The sequence below is a fragment of the Patagioenas fasciata genome, chromosome 14 (genome assembly GCF_037038585.1).
Source record: "Patagioenas fasciata isolate bPatFas1 chromosome 14, bPatFas1.hap1, whole genome shotgun sequence".
NCBI lineage: Eukaryota > Metazoa > Chordata > Aves > Columbiformes > Columbidae > Patagioenas > Patagioenas fasciata.
This window is the reverse complement of record NC_092533.1, coordinates 4,070,783-4,086,641: the sequence shown is the minus strand read 5'-3', so window position 1 is coordinate 4,086,641 and position 15,859 is coordinate 4,070,783. Positions and strand designations below refer to the sequence as shown.

Below are 15,859 nucleotides of genomic sequence, written 5' to 3'. Positions count from 1 at the left end.
GCGACCACAGCATTCGTTTGAGCAGCCACCACTTATATCTCTCTGGATGGGGCTCTTCCACTAGCGGTTGCAAAGAGCAAATGGCTTCCAGGGAGCACAGAGGGCTGAGGGGGGGAACTGCAGCCCCAGGACCCTCCCAGCCCCCAGTGCTACCCAGTCCACCCCAGTCCAGGTAGTGTTGAGCCCCACCAAAGCACCAGTGAGCAGGGAGAGACCTGCAGCAAAGCGATGCCCTGGCAGGCAACGTCCCCTCCCCAGTCCTCCTTCACATGGCTCAGGGACAGGGAGCTACAAGACCCCCAGGCTAAGCACCCCAAAGTAAAAGGAGAAATTACCTGATCAGCGCCCTCCTTTGCAAAGAGGCAGGAAATGAGTCCACACGGAGGACGCTTCTCCAAACAAACCAGAGAGAAGCAGGCCTTGATCGCCTGTAGCATCCACACTTCATTCCAGCTCAGGGAGGAAGAACTGGCAAACACACACCCAAACCCCTGCCACCTATGATAACAATTAGAGACTTATCTAATTGCAAAAATAATTGCAATTGAAGTGTTTAATTACCATACTAAGCAGGAAGAGCCGCTTCCGACTGTTCCAGTAGCACTCCCAATCTATCAAACAAGGTTCGGGGCTTGTTTGGGTGTTGGGCTTTTTTTTTATTATTAGATTGCAGCCCCGGGGGATGAAGAGATTTGCTAATTAGGGTCTTGGAGAACAGCTACCAATTCACAAACACTTGCTTTTAATTTCAATACTAACGAGGCTGGAAGGGGGAGAAATCCAAAATACAGAACATCTGTGGCAGTTGCTGTCTGCAGTGCTGCTGCCCCCCAGCCCCTTGCCGGGCTGGCAGAGATCCGACACTGCTCAGTGCGTGGACCATGGGGACGGGTTGGCTCAGTGCAAGCACAGGCAGGGTGAAGCTGCTGCTCCGGGTCGCTGCTGTCACCACAGCTGCCATACAAACTAATCTCAGCATCGATCACCCATCTAATCCCCCTGGGGACCATCGACCACAGTGCCTTTCTTATTGATGGGCTAATCTGGGTCCTGCGGCAGCGCCAGCCCCAGGGGTGCAGCAGCAGGAGCTTCTCCAGGTGACGTTTGGTTTTGTTCTCCCCTAAACCGACAACAAAAGAGAATTTAATTCTCTCTCCAAGCAGTAATTCTGGGAGGCCAGAGAAACTGCTTAGGAAGCTCCTAACCAACATCTGCTCTCTCAGATAGGAGATATCCCCCTGCGAGCAGTGGGAGTGCATACAGGGATCCGCAGTGCTTGCCTGGACTTCTCCCACCAAACCAGAGCTCCCTTGCGCAGCTCTGGGTAGGGTCCAAAAACACGCAGAGGAGATGTGGGGAAGAGGAGTCACAGGCGGGAGGCAGAAGCAGCCGCAGGGCATCCAGGCGTCCCCTCCCGGAGGAGCACAGCTGAGAAGCGGTGGCTGCCATGGGCCGGAGGCAGAGGAGCGTTTTATTTCTTTTAGATAAAAGAGAAACATCAGTAGAATGGGAAAAAAAGAGTGTTGGGTCTTTTTTCAGGCTGTCATGTGATTAAACACAGAGGCAACAGAAAGGTAGCAAACAGCCCCAAGCAGTCAAAAAATGAGAAACTTTGTATTAGAAATCTCAAGATTTGATTTTCTGGAATAAAATGCATTTTGAGGTCACCTACGCGACAGTTTTGGCTGGGTATTCAAGCCTCTGGAAAGGTTTTGGGATCCATTGCCTCTCCCCAGACCTAAAATTGACATTTCCCCAGACCTAAAATTGACATTTCCATGCCAAACCATCTTGAAAACAAGGAGAAGTGCTCCCAGCCTGGAGGAGATGACCATGGGGACAGCATCATGTGGTGCCAAGGTGCCCTCCTGGCCTGACCCAAGCCCTTCTCACCCGGCATTTCCCCACCGCCCATGTATACCAAGGCTGGCGGTGCCGGAAGCATCAGGCCAGGCTGACCCTGGCCACTGCCATGGGACCAGAGAGGGAACAAAGCCACTAGAGGGCACAAGTATGATAGAAACATGTCCCCACAACATGGGACCTCCGAGTCCCTCAGGGCAACAGTCCAAGAGGTCCCCAAAACTCCCCATCACCCTTCATCTCCAAAAAGCCCACCCTTAGCTGAGGTCCTGCTGGCCCCAGGGATTCACTGTCCCCCAGGCACTGGGGTGTTACCGCTGCATCTGCAGCTGCCTGTGCTGCATAACATAGACATGTCCTTCTGTCTAGCCACAGACACCCAGTGCCCTGGCCCTGCTGGGAGAGCATCATCTCCGACAGCCCAAGACCCACAGCCGGGGTGGTGGCAGCCCATGTTGCACCTCCAGCTTGCTGCCCTCCAGCTCTGGGGCTGCACGGCCCCACAACACCCACCCAGCACCAGCCTGATCCTGCACACCAGCCAGTGTTTTCTCATACCCGGAAAACAGGCTGAAGGGGAGCCCCAGACTCTCTCTCCCACCAACAATGCACCTTCTCCCGGTGACGAGACCCCATCGCACAGGGCTTGCTGTGGAGAGCCAGGCGCCTCCGGCCAGACGGACAAGCGGCAAGATGCAGGTCCTGCCAAGGAGCCATCTGGCCGTTGCCAAGGGCAGCATCCAGTGTCCTTTTGTCCTTTTCCTTTCTCCCCAGAGCATCCTTCAGGCAGGCGCTCCCCTCTCCATGCCTGCAGCCAGCAACAGTTTCATTAAGGCTCTATTCCCAAACCAAACAGCATTTGTCAGAGAGATCGATGCCAGAGGCATCTCAGCTGGACCAGATGCCCCCATTCCCCCCTCAGAAAACAGTTGTTGCAACAACCGCATTCCCGGTGTGCCACACACCCTCACTCACACATGTACATGCTGCCCAGGTGGGTTTGCTGTCCTCAATGCAGCATGAGATGCTGGGTCACAGGCTACTATTTCCCGGGCAATATTCCTGCTCCCAGCTCAATGGACACCCTGAGGACCACCCCCAGCAGGTGTCTGAGCCACTCTCAGCACTGGGGCTGCCCTGTGACAGCCCAGGCACTCGCCCGGGCAGGGCTGCCAGGGCGCTGCACCCCACCGGTGTTTGCACAGCTGCCGGATCTGTTCTCCCTGCTTCCAGCTCCCGCTCCAGCGACAGCAGCACATCTCCTCCCCGCCAGCAGGAACTCAGAGCCACGGGAGGCAGAGGCAGCAATGCCTTCCGACCCCAGGCACACAGGGAGCTGATACTGACTAAATGCAGCGCCAGCACTGATAATTAATTTCTCAGAGGAGAATTACTCAGGAAAGCTCCGGAGCGAATGTTCTTCCTTCCACACAACCGCCGTGTCTATTTGGGCTTTCTAAAAAAGTAACAGCGAAGGAGGAGGAAAGAGCATCCCCTGATGAGCTCCCGCAGCCATGCTCTGTCTGGGCTCGGGGTCCCTGCTGGGGCTGGCATCTCTGTGAGGGTCTGTCCCCTGGAGCCACACAGATGCAGGCAGGTTGAGAGGACACACGGACACTGCCATGTCTCAGGGGTCAGGAGACCCTCAGCGCTGACCATGGGCTTTGATCAAACCCCCTCCAGGGGCTCCTTGTACCCTTGACTCAGCTGATGTTGGGGGGACCCCATTCTACTCTGAGACCTCCTGGGAGCTCCCAGGGATCTGCGGGAAGGGCATCCTCCTGCCTTCTCCCCAGGCACTGCCCCCTGTCCATAGGGTGGGTGACAGATGCAGCTGTCCCCACTCCATATCTGTGGGGCTTGGACCTCGTCCCCTCCAGCCCCCATCTCCTGCAGCAGCACGCAATGTGTCTGGCCATAGCATGGTTCCCTCCTGCCGCTGGCATAAGGCCACGCTGGATGCAAATGCAGAGCAAGAAGCCCCTGCAGACAGCACTATTACGCAGGGCTCTCCATCTCTTTTGCTTAATGGGAGGCATTTTTCTGTTTCATTTCCCTTACCCTTGGAGCTGAAACCGCCTTTCTGCAGCAAAACGCGCCAAGCCTAAGAAATCCTTCTCCCTTTCCAGCTCGCAAACTCCCCTCCCTCCTCTGCCAGCAGAAATGCCCAGCCCACAGCCCACCCCTTCCCCAGGGTATGTCGTATTGCTGGAGGGACAAATGATGCTCATCCCATTGTCCTCCTGCTGGCACCACATCCCCAGCCTTCGCCCACTCTGGGCTGCGTTTGGGTCGTTCCTCCTCATTCCCCAGGCTGAGATGTGCAGCCATCCCACAGGAGAGCCAGACACCCCGTGTCCCCCGAGCCCTGCTTTTGTTCTCTCCGTATATAGATCTTGCGGATATTTGCAAGCATCACAGAAGGCAAAGCATGCCCTCGGCTCACCTCCTCCATCCCTCCCCAAGGGCCCTTTGCTCGCTTGGCCTGCTTCAAGGTTGAGCTAAGTCCACCATTCGTTATTGGATAATTAAGCTCTTAATTAAGAGGCTGGTTTCCCCCAAAAACCCTGCCAGCGTCTCTTGGTCCCTTCAGCAGCCGCTCAAGGGTGGGGGGATGCTGTGGGTCTGGGGGAGCGTTCCCCACCCCGGGATGGCTCCGAGGTTCTTCTCCCACCTGCTCTGTGCTCTGTCCCTGCCAGCGCAGCTCCGGGGCACCGTGACCCAGCCTGCAGGCAGGATCCTGCTCCAAAAAGTGGCCTGAGGCACAAGTGAGGTTGACATTTATCTGGGCTCAGCGTGACACTCGAAGAGTCAGGAGTAAACAGGGGTGAGACATTCCCACCACGAGCGATTCTTAAGCCTAAAATCTCCAAGACTAGAAAACACCTCAGCTTACGAGTCTCAAACAAAAAATCAATATTCAAGAAAATCCTGCCTAAAGAAAAAATCTCTCAGCAACTTTCACTGCCAGCAGGTCCCCTCTGCCCCCTTCTCCCCATTTTGGGACTGAGCAGGGAAAGGAGGCAGCAGTGCCATGCCCCAAACTGGCTGGACCATGGGGGACAATATGGGGACCCTGCCCCAGGCTCCCCACCAGCCTCCAAATCACAGAGAACCGCAGGAAACCAGCCGTGATGTGATGAGCCGCTGTCCTCGGCGCAATGGCAGGGGCTGCCCTGCAGCGCTCCGGCTTCCGTGCGTTCATCACATGTCGGTTCCCCTTAACTGTGATGAGAGGGTTATCCTCCCCCCGCGGCAGAGCTGCCGTCCCGCTCCCAGCGGGCTGGGGACACGGGGGATTGGCACCGAATGGTCCTCATCCCGCTGCCGGACTGGGATGGCCGGGTGGGGAGAGAAGCGAGTTTGGCTAATCCAAGTGGAAGTTAATTGTGTTGCATTGAGGTTTTATCCCTGCAACTGGCAACGCTCTCCTCCAGGAGATTTAGTGGGAATTTGTCTGGTCCCTGCCAAGAACGCTGATTTTTTAGAGAAAGCACATTTTGCATCAAAGTTGAGATTTGAATCCCTTTTCCTCCCTTCCCAGAGTATATTTATGAGGCTCCAGATATTCCTCGGTGCATTGTGGTTTGCCGAAAGCCCCCAGCCTGCCCCCTGACACCAGGGCAGGAGCAGGGACCAGCTCAAAGAGCCAGCTGAACTTCTGCTGATTATTTTCCCCTTTGGTTAAACTGGTGCTGGTGGGTGGGGGGCCAGGGCCAGGCAGGTCAGCTTCAGGCAGGGAAGGAGCTGCTGCCCGTACTTGTCCCCAGGGCTGGTGAACCCCTTCCAGAGCTTTCCCAACCAGGGACTGCCCCTCTCCATCCCAGCCCTGCTGCAGTTTATGTGCACCATGGCCGCCCCTGAGCCCCTCCATCCACTGAACCAGCTACACTCTGGTGTCTGCAAACACATCCTGGATGGGGTTGGCAGCAAAATGAATGTTTGTGTTTGTTTTTCCTAAAGGTGCTCTGGTTCCCCCTCCCTTAGCAGGGTTTCAGCAGGTTGCAAGCACAGCCATGCCAGGAGGTGAACCAGCCCAGCCTGGAGCCTGCACTCCCAAGCAGGGGTGGGCAAGGGGGGGGCACCTACAGGAGTGGGGAGGGGGAAATACAGGACACAGCCTTCTCTCAGCCAAACCCTCTGGGGTGTAAGCCCTCCCGGTTTGCTGCGGGAAAGCCAGGAGGGGGGAGCAGGTGGGGAGCTCCTTCCTCCCCCTCAACAGCCCATCTCAATGCGTCAGGACAGGCCCAGCATCTGCAGTCACTGGAAAATCACGCTCCATTTCCAAAAGGGAAAGCAAAGTGTAAATCTCTCTCTCAGACACACATTTGTTCCTCTGCAGCGAGAAAAGTGGTGAAAGCTTTAATTTCTGAGCTGGAAGGGAGAGACAATGATACATCAGCAGCACCCCAGGCACAGAGGAAGAAAACATCAATTCTGGGATTACACCAGTGGCCATCGAGATTTCTCCCTCCCTGGCTGTAACCCAGAAATACTGCAGGTTTCCCTGCCGGCCACGCAGCTCTTACCTCTCTGCTGCGTTTAGGGAAAATTCGGATGCCTTCATGGTGATGAGAATGGTTATCGCACAAATGTTTGCCCAGAAGTGCTTGGATGAGGGGGAGGCAGTGATTCCCCCTGCTCCAGCTGGATTTTGCATTCAGAGCTGACCGGCCACAGCACTCAGCTCTCCCTAGAGGTTCCCTTCATAAGAGGGAGCAAATTCCACTTATCTATTGAGGGGAGATTTGCATTTTAAATATCGCAACTCTAAATGTCACCCTAAATGATCCCCTAAGCTGAACAAACGCACCAGAGCCCGGAGGGGACCGGAGGCAGCTCGCCAGTGCGGACCACTGGGAAGAAAGGAAAAACCCAAGGTTAGGAACATGCACGGATGTTTAATCTGAGCTGAGGTTGAGGGCAAACACAGCAGTGACCTTCCCCCTGTTCCAGCCTCTGTCAGGCAAGACACAAGGGAACAGGTATTGGAGGCTTCAGCCATTAAGAATTAGGGATTTCGTGTTTGAGATTTTGTTTACACAATAAGACTTAAATGATTGCTGCATGGAGTGTAGGTGGATTCTCCCCGACGCCTGCAGAGGGATTAGTGCCTATAAGGCAGCCAGAATGAGCTAAAAATTTGAGAGATCAAAGTGCAGAAAGAGGAATCCCACGTCCTCAGTGATGGGAGGAGAGAAAGAGGCTGGTGGTCAAGACTGAGGTTATTGTGGCTGCTCACCCCGGAGACCCCAGGGAAAGGCACAGGCTGTTCCTCACCCTGAAGCTGCAGGGATGCCAGGAGGCATCTCGGGAAGCACCAGACCCTGGGTGTTTTCTATCCCTTCCTGGGGCTGCAAAACCTCCTTGACCAGCCCCCAAGAGCGGGATGACCCCAGTCCTTTCTGAGCTCCCCACTGCCATGGGCTGTGTCTGGAAAGCACAGCAGAAGAGGGGTGTGCAGCGCGACCCCTCGCTGCAGCACGGGGGCAAGGGGGAAACTCAGTGCCATGCCCTGCAGGGAGGGGGCCCTGATCCCACTGCACCTACTGAGTCCCCCGTGACTGAAGTGACACTGCCCTGTGTCAGCTTGTGCCACACAAGATGGGGACACACTCACCGGAGCTCAGGGGGGCTCTGCAGAAACCCAAGCCCCACCACGCCCAGCCGAGCAAACGAGCCTTCTCCTCTTCATCCTATTAAAACCATGAGCTGATTCAATTAGAACAGGGCACTGACCCTCTTCTCCAGAAGGCAAATGCGATGAGTGTTTAAGGCATGAGGCTTTTATCCCCTGTGAGCCTCGTTAACCACTCCAGCTCCCCTGTGCGCAGGGCGCTGCCTCCTGCCAGCTCCCTCCCTGCCACGCACAGCAGCTGCCTGCACCTGGGGCAGGTAAATTTACCCAGGGTGGGAACATGGTGCATCTGCCAGCCCGGTACTGCTGCACTGTGGGCCCAGGGACCAAGAGCCCAGGGGGGCCATGAACATGGAAAATACAGCCCAGGCAGGGCAGGCTCAGAGCTGCCTCCAGTGCAGGCAGCCTGCAGGGATCTCTGGTTGCAGCAGCTCATGGCCGCAGGCTCACATATCTGCAGGAAGCCCCTTTTCCTCTTTGGCAGCTGCAGTGATTGAGTTTGCTCCATCACTCAGTTTTTTGAGAGACAGAGAGTACGCACACCCACCTGCACAGCTGCCCCGCATCCCCGAGCCTCTCCTGCACCCAGGCATGGGACACAAGTTTTATCCTCACCCCCGTCTCGAAACCCGCAGTCAGGCAGGCGCTCCTTCACCACAAATGAGTCTGAAATGGTTCAGAGGACTAATTCCCTCCCTCCTTAATGCATGGAAGCTTCTTACTCTAAATCTATACAGGCACAATTAGCATTATTCATATTCCATATGCTCCGGTCCCTTGTGATGAATATTAATCTGTTTCCCGCTCCCCAGGCATTAGCAATAACGGTGCTGCACCGTGTCGCGCTGCGGTGGCACAGGCAGTCTGAGGGAACGGTGCTGCAGGTGGAGGCAGTTTCACTCCCGCATTGGGAAGGGGAGACTTTGCATCTTGGGGGGGCTGGTTTTACAGCTGGAGGGCTGGGCTGAAGCAGGCCATCCTTTCTGCTCGACTCCTGGCTGAAGCGATGTCCCCCCTCTGCCAGCAACCCTGAACAGCCCCTCTGCAGTGTCCAGCCATGACACCGAGGACAGCACAGCGCAGAGGATGCAGCACCAGGGTCCCCATCACAGCCCTGCTCCCCCCTCTCTGCAGAGCCATTCCCCTCACAAATGGGGCACAGGGTGGCAGCACCCACTGATGCTGCAAAAGGAGCACAAGAGGGGAGCAGAGCAAATGATGCAGGGAATGCAGCTCGTCCACGTGGCTGCCACCGCCTTGCAGGGACATGGGGGGGAATACAACTCGAGGAGCTTTTACAAACCAGCAGCCGTCCCGCATGCAGGAACAGCTGCATGGACCATCCCCAGCCCTGTGTCCATCTGTCCATCTGTCTTTGCCCTCCCTGTGTGGCTCCAAGCCAGGCCGGGGGTGCTGCGAGCGGGGGGCATGGGGGCTGTGAATTGAAATGCCATACACATGGTGGGGGTGGAAAGGATCCAGGCCAAGAGGCACCACGTCGCTATACATCCATTTGCATGCTTAATCCACTGCTGAGGAGTAGAGCGTCAGGTCCCCCATCTGCTCCGCATCTCGCATCATTAGCTGGCTGGTTTCCGAGGCAGCTCTGAGCAGAGGTGGGAGTCGAGCAGAGAGGGGAGAAGGGAGGCTGGTCCCAGCCCCACGCACCATCACGTGTCGGCAGCCTGGGGAGCTTGGGGGGATCCTGTCCTTTGCCAGAGCTGGTGGGCAGCATGTGGTGGGCTGGGGAAGGGTGTAGGTGGAGGGGGAGTCAGTCCATATGGATCCCCAGGGTGATGCTGTGCTCTGAGCTCCCTGCAAGCTGGGTGTCCCCCAGTGGCAGGTCCCCCATGGGCAGTGCAAGGGGGACAGGGCATCTCCTCGCCTCTCGAAGGTGCTGCCCACACTCCAGCTCTACCCAGAGGGTACTTGAGGCAGCAACCTTCCCCATAGCTGCTCCATCTCTGCAGGCAAACAGGGATATACCCACAGCTGCCAGCCCACACATGGAGGAGAGCTCAGCTCCATCGCACTGACCCAGCCACATCAAGCATCACCACTAATCTGGGGCAATGGCGCCAGGACAGAGCCCCTTTAAATCCCTGCACTCGCAGACCAGGCTGGGACACTGTGAAGGGAAAAATAAGGCAAAGAAATTATTTTCTTCTCACCGGCAAGCCTGGAGAGCTGCCCGTTCCTCAGCAGCGCGCTGCCAGCCCTCCCACGCACCGCACAGTGCAGGACTGCAGAGGCCAGCGTGGGCTGGGGGATGCTGGGGGGCCAGGGCACAGCAGGACCCCCTGTGCTGGACACCCGTGCTCACTGGGGTGCCACAGGTGCGACAGGACCCACGCAGCCCCTCTCGTTCTGGGGTGCACAGCACATCGCTCCTTTTCATTACCTGCCCTATCTGCCCCATTCTCCGGGGCTGTTCCCTGTCTCTGAGTTCTAAAAGGGCTCAGACTCATCCAAAATCCCTGCTGAACTCCCCAGGCTGGGGCCACAAATTGGGGTTTCTCAGCAAGCAGTGATGAAGAGGGGCTCGGAGGGATGGAGGGGCTGGGGAGCCGGGACAGCTGGGGAGGGGAATCCCTGCACCCCTCCAAGGTTACTCTCCCCCCTCACTTTCACGCCTGGCTGGGTTCCTTCATTACTTACCCAAGCTGTAAATTGTCTAATTTGGAGCACACTATTTATCCCTGATGTGCACTTGAGCAGCCAGATTTTGTTTTCAGGTGTGTAATTAATTTTTTTAACGTGATTCCTCTCCTAGGAGACTGCAAACAAACAGTTCTGGCTTTCAGGGCTGGGTGGTTCAGGCAAGTGATGGGCAGGGAACAGGCGGGCAAGGAGCCGAGGCCGGATCCTTGAGGACAAGAGGAGCTGGGGTTTTGCAGAAGCTCCCCATGCTCCTGCCTTTTATCCATAGCCGCATCCTTTGGCACAGCCCTCTGCCTCCTCCGACACCGCCACACTCCCCGCAGGCACCGGCGAGGGCTTGCGAGGAGAAGCAACAACCACTCTCCCTGTTCCCAACTCAATCTGCTGGGAATTATCATTTTTATTAAGACGTAACATGTCCTTGGCTGCTGGGAATGTGATTTTCTCCTGGAATGAGATTACAGCAGCTCCCAAGGAGCCCGTATTGGCCTCTGTCTCACCGTGATGATGCTCCTGTCCCTGATTTGAGGAGCTTCCACCATTGGATGCTCCTGGGCATCTCTGCCATGGGGAGAGGCCACACTTGGGCACAGCACGGAGGGGACCCCTGCAGATGCACCCCCTTGACCTCTTTCCCCTCAGCTGGGATGTTTGCTCACTAACAACGATGCCACAATGTTTTTGCACTGCCCATCACCTCTCGCAGCACAGGCACAAGGGAGGATGGAGAAGAAGCAGCGACTGAGGGTGGGGAACTTCTGCCCTTGCTGCACATCCCTGTGCCCAGATGGGTCAGGGGGACTGAGTTCCCTGAGCGCTGCTCCGCATCCCGAGCTGGAGTGATCCTCTGACAAGCAGCACGGAGAATCATCTGCTATGAATGTGCGAGTGCATCTCTTCACCTCTCCTGCTGCCAGGGAAGTTGTTATATGACTTTTGCCAGTGGTTTTCCAGATGAAAGGAGGTGAAAATCACCTCTGTTAGCTGGCAGAGGCAGGCAGGAGGATCTATGGAGAGTGTGCTTCAGGAATGACTCTGTGCAGGTCCTGACCCCCTGCCCTGCACGACCTCTGGGCATGGGGTGGCAGTTTGAGGGTGTGTGAGATGCTAATGTCCTGCCCCCAGGTGGGGACTTGGGCTGGCGCCAACGCTGCAGGTGTTTGGGGGCGGATGGTGCTCCATGGCTCCTCACCATCCGCACCCAACCTCCTGCAGCATCAGCCCCAAGGATGCTGTGCTCTGTGCAGGCTGAGCCAACAGCAAGGCTGGGGGGACTACAGCTGTTGACACCCCCAGGACAGGTCCTCTACACTTCTCTGCTCGCTGTCCCACCAGTGCAGCAAGTCTCACTGGCAGCTGCCTGCAAAATAAAGCCAGTGCTGCGGGCCCTCCAAAATGATCCTCCAGGGGTGGGTCTGGCAGCGTTGCCTCCCCAAGCAGGAGATGGCACCACGGCCACCACAAAACAGGCAATGACCGTCCAAGGGGGATGCCAGGGGGACCGCCAGGACCACGGGCTGGACTCCTTGGGGATTATTTTCCTTCATATTTAATTCTCTGTTGTGAGTTTTGGGAAGGGACAGCACGGTCCCCAGTGACTGTGGGAGGGGGCTGAGCGCTCTGGTCCCACATCCTGCTGTCTTTTGTGCTTTGAAACTGCCTTCCAAGGAGCTGCTTAGCATGCGGAGCAGATGCCTGTGCTGTTTCAGGGCAAAAACTCTCATTTGCCTTCAAAAACACATCGATCTTCTGCAGTCTGCCATGAAGGGCAGTGCCTGCCCTCCAAAACGGGACAGCGGTCACAAGGGGGCCTGGCTTGGCTTTCCCAAATGCAAACAGGGTTAATGGACCCCAGTCCATGCTGCGTCCTGCAGCAGCACCCCACCATCGCACCAGAACCCCGTGTCCATCACCACCCAGCTCTACAAGCCCCTGGATTCAAAGGGAAAAGGATCAAAGCCCTGATTTCTTTGATTTCTCGTTGTTCTTTTTTCCCCACCCTCCTCCCCTAGAGCAGTTCAGCTCCCAGGTACTGCCTGTGCAGGAGCAGAAATAAAAATCCCTGGGAACTGCTGATGCCCCTTGGAAATTCCTGGCAGGGGTCTGGCTACTGAGGTGATGCTGGTCACTTGCTGCCCCATATTTGGCCACTGCAAGACTGTGGGCAGGCTGCCCTCAGCAGCCCCTTCTCACTAGGAACTGGCACCTTTTCCCACAAGGTTTGGTGCCACATGAGTGTTATAAGCTCATCTGCCTAATGGGAATGGCTGATTTATCTGCCTTCCCTCCCCTGATAAGGGCCTGGCTGCGGGCGCGCCAGGCGGGGGAGGTAATACTTAAATAGCTTCTTATACTTCACGTGAGGATTATTGTGCCTGTCTTGAGTCCGCCCCTCTGCTGCCAGCATGGGAAGAATCTCTGCTGTGGCACTGTCACCAACACGGCCACCGGGCAGGATGGGACTGTGTCCCCTGGCACCACAGGTTTCCCTCTCCCACCCGTGCACAGCAGGTACGTCCTCCCGGGCACCTGCCGGTGGCACCAGCAGAGCCGTGGAGCTGGTTATCTCCTCCTGCCTCTCAAACACACCAACACAGCCACTGCCAGCTGTCACAAAGGGTGAAGCCTGTCACCACAGAGAGCAGATTTCCTGCGCGCCACAAGCCCAGGGACCTTTGGTCCGAAATGTTTGCTTATAACTAATCACAGCTACCCCAGTGTCAGCATCCCCAGCCAGGGACCAGTGTCAGCTGTCCCTGTGGCATCGTAGAGCCACTGGCTCTCTGGTGCCCAGTTGCAAAGCTCCAGGCTGCAGTGCAAACCATGGCTTTTGGAGATTGAGAATGCAAAGGAGAAGCCGGTCCCATTCCAGCCCACCTGTGGCCAGCTTCTCCCAGCCAGTCCAGAGCAACGACAGGGTTTGTGGCTCCCATTAGCAGCGTGAAGGCTAGGGAGAAAAACTACTATTGATCACCCCTGTGAGTTCAGCAGCGAGGCACTCACAGCCCACAGCTGCAATCGATAGTGCCAGGGAAACTCTTGCTCTTGCTGTCGCCACAATTTGTGTGTTCATCCAGGGCTCTGGGAGGAAGACTGTGCCACACCACCATCCAGCACAGCTCCTGCACAGGTGCATCCTCCACCAAGTTCTCTAAGCCAATATTTCCATTCACAGGAGGCAGGAGAGCAGGAATGCTCATTCGTGTATGGCAGGGGTGAGCAGGCAAAGCAGCCATCCCATGGCCAGTGCCCCTCCATCCCCTTGGCTCCCACACTGGAGGCATGGAGACAGCCTCAAGGACCCTCTGTGGAAGGATGGGGTGGCAGGCAGGGCCTCCTCAGTGTCAGAGCCCTGTGGGTTCCCTTCTCATCCAGGGATGCCCCGTGCACACAGGCTCCCATCAGAGCCATGGTCCTGGCCCCATCCCCATCCCCAGGACCGGCTGCCCTGGTGCTCCCTCGGACACCCAGCTTTGGCGCAATGGGAGGAACGGGGTGAAAATCAGAGATTTCCATCCCTCCAGAAGAAGCTGTTGGCAGGAAAGGCAGAACTACACTTCCCAGAGTGCTCCTGGCCCTGCCTGCCGCCGGGGGGGGAAGACTGAGCGACCCAGCTCCTCCCTGCTCCTAAATTATTCTGCTTATTATTTATTTGTGGTTTTTCTGCACTTAACTGCCTGCCTCGTCCACTTAATTGGGGGATTATTACCACTACCTGCCTGTCCACCAGAGCCCAACTCATTACTGGGGCTTATTTATTAGCAGCGAGGCAGCAGAAATGCGCCCTGCAGCTCCCTCTCCTCCGGCGCAGGCAGATGGAGGTGATGGAGGAAAACGAGTAGGGGCCAGGATGGGGCCAGTGACAGCAGGCACAGCTGCGCTTTGGCCAGGGTCAGATCAAAACCAGCCTCTGCCAGGCATGGAGGCATCACAGCAGCCTCCTCCAGTGTCTAGAATCAGCCTCGGACACCGCTGCTCTTGGCAAAGCGTGGAAGGAGCAGCGAGGACCTGGCCACTCCTTAAAAGTGCTCCCAGGCTTGGGAAAGGTCAGTCACACAGTGCTGTCCTTCTGCTCACAGCAAGGGACCCCATCTCCTTGGCACAGTGGCAGCTGAGTGACAGCTGCATGGCAGGGCCATGCCAATAGCTCGCAGGAGCCCACCACAGGGAGCCGAAGGGGCCGGTACCCCCCCGAGCCCAGGAGGAGCCAGCAGCACCCCACAGCCCCTCTCCAAACTGCTGCTCCCATTTCCAGTCAGGAGAATCAGGGACGAATGTGGGACAGCAGGAGCGAGCCTGCCTATTGAGCGCTTTGATAAATAAAAGATGGCGAGAAGGCAATCAGAGCTGCCCACTTGGCTGCAGCAGCTGCATGGGGGGAATTCACAAGCGGTGCCACCCCGGCCGTCAGGCCATCAGCCCTGGCGCTGCTCCTCTGCTCACATCCAAGTTTTGCTGCCTCAGCACCGAGGGGGATTGATTTATTCATCAGCATCTCCATCCTGCAGCAGCCCTGCAAGAAGGAGGGGTGCAGTGAGCCGCTGTGTGATGTGACGAGCAGCACGGCAGGGAGCGGGGGGGCTGACCCTGGAGGAGGCTCCCAGCTGACCCGGATCCCACCTTCCATGATGCTTGAAGGAAGAGGGACTCCCTGGGGTGAGAAACGTGAGCAGAAAACTCTGCTGGGGCCCTCCTGCACCCTCCTGCACCCCTTTTTCAGAACAGAGAGGCAGGACCCTGTTTTTCAGAGGGCAATCAGAGATCACAATGGCCGAACCAATTGCAAAGGCAAGTTGCAAAGCGAGGAGCCAACCGCACAAAGTCAAACCCAGAGCAACCCCAGGGCTGAACCGGAGCTGTTCTGTGCCCCCACAAACCCAAAGCAAAACCCAGGGAAAGGAATGCCCTGCCTGTCTGCCAGGGAAGCAAGGGCAGCAGCTGGGCATGGGGAGGATGAATCCCAGCCCCCCCAGGCCAGGATGGATCTCAGGAATCCTCTGGGCCATGCTCAGCTCTCCTCATCCCTCGGCCTTGGGACACCCCACAAGAGATCCTGGGCAAGGGCTTTGTCAGGTGCAACAAGGACATTTGAGGGACACCCAGGGGTGTCCTGTCTAGAGACCCATCCTCTGGGTGGGCTGACAGTGCCGTGGGAGGGCAGTCACTGACTCGGGGAGAAAAGTGCTGGGCCCTGAGGGGAAGATGAATATTGGAGGGAATTGCTGACAGGGTGGACTGGCAGGTTGGATGGTCAAGTACTGGAGTGAATTGCTGGTTAGTGGGGAAACAGGGGTGGCCAAGAAATGGGGAGCACTGGAAGGCATGCCCAGATGCTGGTTGGGGGTGGCTGATATGGGCACTGGAGGTGCAACTGCTGGGGCCCAGGGGAACGGTAAGGTACTGGGAGGGGTGCCTGGGTATGAAGGGGGCAATTTCTGGGTGCTGGATGCATAACTGGGTACCAGGGGGACAAGGGGGTGGCTGGATAGCAGGGGGGAAACTGCGGAGTACCGAGGGAGGCAGCTAGATACCCGGGGGGCAATTACCGGGAACCGAAGGGAACTGCCGGGCAGCGGGTCCGATCGCCGGGTACCGGAGGGGAGTTGTCGGCTGCAGAGCCGGGAGGCCGGGGCTGGGGGCTGCCGCCGGGGGCGCGGGGCGGGCCGGAGGCGGGCACGGAGCCGGCCCCGCCCGGGA

General features: G+C 57.2%; 1 protein-coding gene across 9 annotated transcripts in view; it reads right to left on the bottom strand.

Moving 5' to 3' along the window:
* Positions 1-15,810, bottom strand: part of LOC136107712 (serine protease inhibitor Kazal-type 5-like) — a 119,498-nt gene extending 103,688 nt beyond the window's left edge. For 5 of the 9 annotated variants that reach the window (XM_071814677.1, XM_071814669.1, XM_071814671.1 and 2 more), the window contains exon 1: positions 336-581. The gene's annotated coding sequence lies outside the window, so the exon portion shown is untranslated. Of the gene's footprint in view, positions 1-335; positions 582-15,708 lie in introns of those variants that run through there. The other 4 variants (XM_071814680.1, XM_071814679.1, XM_071814670.1 and 1 more) reach the window with 3 other exon arrangements.
* Positions 15,811-15,859: the final 49 nt, after the last annotated feature.